Genomic DNA, 6,316 nt, shown 5'->3' on the forward strand with positions numbered 1-6,316 from the left:
TGTTTCAAGACGGGTCGGAGACGTGGCCAGCTTAAGCCGCAGACCCTGGCGTCTGAGCGCTAACGCGAAGAAGGCCTTGTACAAACTCTAGAGACTGCGAGCAGTTTCCAAAGCCGTATTCCAGCGATCAACACGCAGCCTGTCCGAAGACCGACGCGGAATCTCTCCTCGGTCGCCGAGCCGAAGCTAATCGAACGCCTATAACACTCTTCCGAAGAAGAGCTACCTTGCGAACGACCAAAGTCAGCCCAGCAACCGGTCGCGGCCCTCGCCGAACGCTAGTGCAGCGCCGCGACGCCAGCGCAACCGTAAGAGTCTCCGAAGATCACTCAAACAGTAGGACAGCTCTCGCAGCGCCTGAAAACGTCCGGCGACTCGATGGGCGCCTCCGTTTGCCTCCAAGCGGTTTCACGTACTCTTTAACTCTCTCTTCAAAGTGCTTTTCAACTTTCCCTCACGGTACTTGTTCGCTATCGGTCTCGAGCCAGTATTTAGCCTTAGATGGAGTTTACCACCCGCTTAGGGCTGCATTTCCAAACAACCCGACTCCGGGAAACCGCTAGGACGAATTACGACCGCCGCCAAGGGCCTAACACCCGCTCTGGGAAAAGGCCTCGATCAGAAGAACGTGGGCAGTCGTTGGTTCGCCGCATGCTGAATTCCATACGCTACATTTCCTCGCCCTCCAAAAAGGCTCGGATTTTAGCGCTGGGCTTATCCCGCTTCACTCGCCGTTACTAGGGGAATCCTTGTTAGTTTCTTTTCCTCCGCTTAGTGATATGCTTAAGTTCAGCGGGTCGTCCCGCCCGATCTCAGGTCAAAAGTGATGTACTACAAAAGTACATGCGCTTTGTACGTCGGCCTTTTGAAGTCACTTAACTTATTCTCGAGCACCTACCGTCGTTGCTACCTCACCCGAGGCCAGCAGGCTGCTCACGCTTCAGCTGTGAAATCGCCAGACCAGCTGTCTTTGACGACACGCTCCTTAATTAAGAAACGAGTCGCAGGCACTTTCAAACTAATGAAAGGATCGGTGTGTTAAAGACCCTGAGACGGACGTGGCCCCCAGGATTACCCGAGGCCGCAATACGCGTTCAGAATATCGATGCTCAATGTGTCCTGCAATTCACATTACTTCTCGGAGCTAGCTCCGTCCTTCATCGACGCTCGAGCCGAGTGATCCACCGCTAAGAGATCTCTCGTGTTAATCAATCTCAATGCAACCAAAAAATCGTGTTCAAAAAGAAGCGGCCGCGCCAGCACTTGCGTGCTGAATTATTACTCCGCTGTCAGAAAGCAACGCGACCGAACTATAACAGTTACAGGGCTCGGTCCCTTCGAAGAAGAGACGTCGCTTGAAATCAAATTTCGATTCGTTAATGATCCTTCCGCAGGTTCACCTACGGAAACCTTGTTACGACTTTTACTTCCTCTAAATGATCAAGTTCGATCGTCTTTTCGAACACCGGCGAGTGCGTTGCCGCACGTACCAGGCTCAATCGGAGGACCTCACTAAACCATTCAATCGGTAGTAGCGACGGGCGGTGTGTACAAAGGGCAGGGACGTAATCAACGCAAGCTAATGACTCGCGCTTACTGGGAATTCCTCGTTCAAGGGAAACAATTGCAAGTCCCTATCCCTAGCACGACCGGGGTTCAACGGATTACCCGGACCTTTCGGCCTAGGGAACACACGATGATCCGGTCAGTGTAGCGCGCGTGCGGCCCCGAACATCTAAGGGCATCACAGACCTGTTATTGCTCAATCTCGTGTGGCTAAACGCCACTAGTCCCTCTAAGAAGTTGTCTCCGACCCAATGGGTCGAGCAGCTATTTAGCAAGTAAGAGTCTCGTTCGTTATCGGAATTAACCAGACAAATCGCTCCACCAACTAAGAACGGCCATGCACCACCACCCACAGAATCAAGAAAGAGCTCTCAATCTGTCAATCCTCGCTGTGTCCGGGCCGGGTGAGATTTCCCGTGTTGAGTCAAATTAAGCCGCAGGCTCCACTCCTGGTGGTGCCCTTCCGTCAATTCCTTTAAGTTTCAGCTTTGCAACCATACTTCCCCCGGAACCCAAAGACTTTGGTTTCCCGGAAGCTGCCGGACAGTTCTTAAGTTCGACACTGCCCGATCGCTAGTCGGCATCGTTTAAGGTCAGAACTAGGACGGTATCTGATCGTCTTCGAACCTCTGACTTTCGCTCTTGATTAAAGAAAACATTCTTGGCAAATGCTTTCGCAGTCGTTCGTCTTGCGCCGATCCAAGAATTTCACCTCTAACGGCACAGTACGGATGCCCCCGTCCGTTCCTATTAATCATTACCTCGTGCTCCGAAAACCAACAAAATAGAACCGAGGTCCTATTCCATTATTCCATGCAACATTATACAAGCGTAAAGCCTGCTTTGAACACTCTAATTTTTTTCAAGGTAAACTTGCCGGACCACCGCAACACTCAGTTAAGAGCACCGCGAAGGCACCGACCAACAAGAACAACAAGGCCAGTGCTAGCCTTTCGACCGACCAACCTCGCCGTCCCTATATCCAACTACGAGCTTTTCAACCGCAACAACTTAAATATACACTTTTGGAGCTGGAATTACCGCGGCTGCTGGCACCAGACTTGCCCTCCAATGGATACTCGTTAAAAAGTTTAAAGTGTACTCATTCCAATTGCAGGACCTCGTACGAGGTCTGCATTGTTATTTTTCGTCACTACCTCCCCGAGCCGGGAATGGGTAATTTGCGCGCCTGCTGCCTTCCTTGGATGTGGTAGCCGTTTCTCAGGCTCCCTCTCCGGAATCGAACCCTGATTCTCCGTCACCCGTTACAACCTCGGTAGGCCGATACCGTACCGACGATAGTTGATAGGGCAGTTGCTTTAATGAGATGTCGCCAGCACTAGGCCGTGCGATCCGCAAGCTTATCCAGAGTCACCATTGTAACGACCCGAAAGCCGGTTAGTTTTGGTCTGATAAATGCGCGCCTCACGTCAGTTCGGCGCTTTACGCATGTATTAGCTCTAGAATTGCCACAGTTATCCATGTAAAAGCGTACAATCAAATGAACCATAACTGATTTAATGAGCCATTCGCAGTTTCACTGTACGTGAGCTCGTACTTACACTTGCATGGCTTAATCTTTGAGACAAGCATATGACTACTGGCAGGATCAACCAGATAACTATCCGAGGGCGTTTAAACCCGTTGCTCGACTGAGCGTTTTTTACTGTATAAATACAGACCTTTTCTATCACTCGGCTTAAAAGCCTTGCGAACGTTACTGAAAGTCGGCGCCGGCCTTTTGCTGTTTAAAGCGCCAGCCCGCGTCGACTGCAGCATGCAGCTATACAACTGACTGTTCTTTCTCCCGACCAACCGTTTGCCTTCTGCCGGTTAACTCGTCAGCAGCAACACGCCATCTGTCTGCTGCAGTTACCCGCCTCGAGCCGTGCCTGCCTGCGTCGGCTACTCGTCTCGACGACTTCGCAAAGCTATAAGCCTACCGCCGCTGGACGCTTGTAGTTTTTCATACGCTGCTCCAATGCGTTTACATAGCACGTTCGCCGCCGCTGCAATAGCCGCGCCTCGGGTGCTAAACAGTAATGCTTTAAGCCCGCTTTCTCGTCAAGTCGACCGAACGCACAAACACGTCTCTCTCACTAGTGTAAAGTAATGCATACGTGTATGATGCTCAAATGTTGCTGTTGAACTTTTTTTGCCGATTTTTTCCGATTTTTTCATTTCTTTGTTTCTTTTCGATTATTTTAATGTTTTAAGCTTATTTATGCTACGTTTAAATGTTTTAATACTTTTTTATACTTTATTTAATATGTTTAAAAAGAAATAAATAAAAAAAAATATGTATAAACTACTTTTTTTAATGTTTTAAATATATATATATTTATTATAAATAAACTTTATTTGTATTATTTTTTATTTAAGCGTACTTTTTTAAATCTTTATATTTGTTTTATCGTTTTAAGCACATTGCGATAAATATAATAAACAAAAAATTGAATAAAAATAATAATAATAAAAAAAAAAAAAAAAAAACATAAGCTTATTTTATATTTTTATTTTATTTTTATTTAAACTTACTTTTCAAACCTTAATACTCGTTTTATTTTTTTTAAGCAGATTGCGATAAATATAATAAACAAACAATTAAATGAAAATAAAATAAAAAAATCAAACATAAGCTTATTTTATATGTTACATTTTATCTTTATTTAAACTTACTTTTTAAACCTTTATAGTTGTTTTATTTTTTAAGCACATCGCGATAGATATAATAAACAAACAATGAAATAAAAATAATAATAATAATAATAATAATAATAATAAAAAATCATAAGCTTATTTTGTATGTTTCATTTTATTTATTTAAAACTTACAATTTAAACCTTTGTATTTGTTCTATTCTTTTAAGCACATCGCGATAAATATAATAAGCAAACAATTTAATAAAAGTAAAATAAAAAAATCAAACATAAGCTTATTTTATATGTTTCATTTTATCTTTATTTAAACTTACTTTTTAAACCTTTATAGTTGTTTTATTTTTTAAGCACATCGCGATAGATATAATAAACAAACAATGAAATAAAAATAATAATAATAATAATAATAATAATAAAAAATCATAAGCTTATTTTGTATGTTTCATTTTATTTTTATTTAAACTTACTTTTTAACCTTTATAGTTGTTTTATTTTTTAAGCACATGGCGATAGATATAATAAACAAACAATAAAATAAAAATAATAATAATAATAATAATAATAATAAAAAATCATAAGCTTATTTTGTATGTTTCATTTTATTTTTATTTAAACTTACTTTTTTAACCTTTATAGTTGTTTTATTTTTTAAGCACATGGCGATAAATATAATAAGCAAACAATTAAATAAAAATAATAACAAATAAATAAAACAATACGGCTAAACTATAAAAAGAAAACTAAATAACTGATAAATACTTGTAAAACATTATTTGAAAAATGTATTTTGAAACACAACACGATTGATTTATAAATAATAATATATTTTTAATTTGTGTAGTTCATTTAAAGTAGTCTCCCTTTTTGCTTCTGGTTTTATTAGAGTTATATATAACAATAAATGGTGTAGTTTATTTAAAGTAGTCTCCCTTTTTGCTTCTGGTTTAATTAAAATTATATAACACATACTATAGTAAGTTAAATAAACTATAGTAACTTTATAAAACTACTTTACAAAATACATTTGTATAATTTAATAACTTTAAAATAACTATCAAGAATAAAATAGAATAGCTTTAAGTTTAGTATACAATTGGTATGTAAATTGTGTAGTTTATTGAAAGTAGTCTCCTTATTTGCTTCTGGTTTTACTTGAGTTACATAACGTTAAATAAACATACTTAATAAACGTAACCATCAATACTGTCATTTTAATAAAACTAAGTACAAATACATTGAATTAACATAGAACTTTAAAAAGCCTTCGCTAGTATCTGTTGGTAACAGTAAATAACCTATTATGACTCACAATACAGGAGTGCGAAATTTATTTTTCATTTGATTTTTCAGGTATTTATTTATTTGTGGAAATAAACTTTTTTATTACATTAGAAACTAATTGAATTTTTCCTATAACTATACCTATTATTATATTTAGTATGCTTAAAAGTAATAAAATGACACGTCGCGATTATATAATAAACAAACAATCAAACAAACAAAGAAAAAAAAAAAAAAAAAAACTATTTTTTTAAACTTATATTTCAACTATATGTCTTATTTTATTTTCATTTAAACTTACTTTAAACCTCTGTATTTGTTATATATATATTTCAACACAATACGATTAAACTATAAGACAAACAACAAAATAAAATAATCACATTAATAAATACACTAAGCAAATAGCTAGAATAAATATAAATAGTTCAATATATACAATATATTTCTTCCATTTTTAAGTTACTTGTTAAACATATTTATTTAAAAATGTTTCTTTAGAATATAAAACTAACAGTTCTACAAATAAAGAAATTAAAAAGCCAATACACATAACACTAACTTTTCATAAATTAGATATGCAAATATGAACAAAATAGTAACTAAATTCTAAAGCTTTTGTAAACTGTGAACTTATAAACTTATAATAATAATTGCATATTCACCATTCACAATAGCTTTTTATTTAGTACACAACTGGTCTGTAAATTGTGTAGTTTATTGAAAGTATAATCCCGTTTTGCTTCTGGTTTAAATAAAGTTATACAACACATACTAAAGTAAATTAAATAAAGTAATTCACTACTATC

At 37.8% G+C, this 6,316-nt stretch overlaps 3 non-coding genes across 3 annotated transcripts in view; all 3 read right to left on the minus strand.

Moving 5' to 3' along the window:
• The window catches only part of LOC145848867 (large subunit ribosomal RNA), a 3,629-nt gene extending 2,809 nt beyond the window's left edge, over positions 1–820 (minus strand). Inside the window, exon 1 of the ribosomal RNA XR_014372190.1 lies at positions 1–820. This exon is cut by the window's left edge and continues 2,809 nt beyond it. This is a non-coding gene — a ribosomal RNA (large subunit ribosomal RNA).
• A 222-nt stretch (positions 821–1,042) lies between these two features.
• LOC145848870 (5.8S ribosomal RNA) lies at positions 1,043–1,196 on the minus strand. The gene has a single exon (XR_014372193.1). It is a non-coding gene; the product is annotated as a 5.8S ribosomal RNA (ribosomal RNA).
• A 181-nt stretch (positions 1,197–1,377) lies between these two features.
• On the minus strand, positions 1,378–3,186 carry LOC145848864 (small subunit ribosomal RNA). Its single transcript, XR_014372188.1, has one exon. It is a non-coding gene; the product is annotated as a small subunit ribosomal RNA (ribosomal RNA).
• Positions 3,187–6,316: the final 3,130 nt, after the last annotated feature.

Source organism: Thalia democratica, unplaced genomic scaffold (genome assembly GCF_965202585.1).
Source record: "Thalia democratica unplaced genomic scaffold, ktThaDemo2.hap1.1 HAP1_SCAFFOLD_1800, whole genome shotgun sequence".
Classification (NCBI taxonomy): domain Eukaryota; kingdom Metazoa; phylum Chordata; class Thaliacea; order Salpida; family Salpidae; genus Thalia; species Thalia democratica.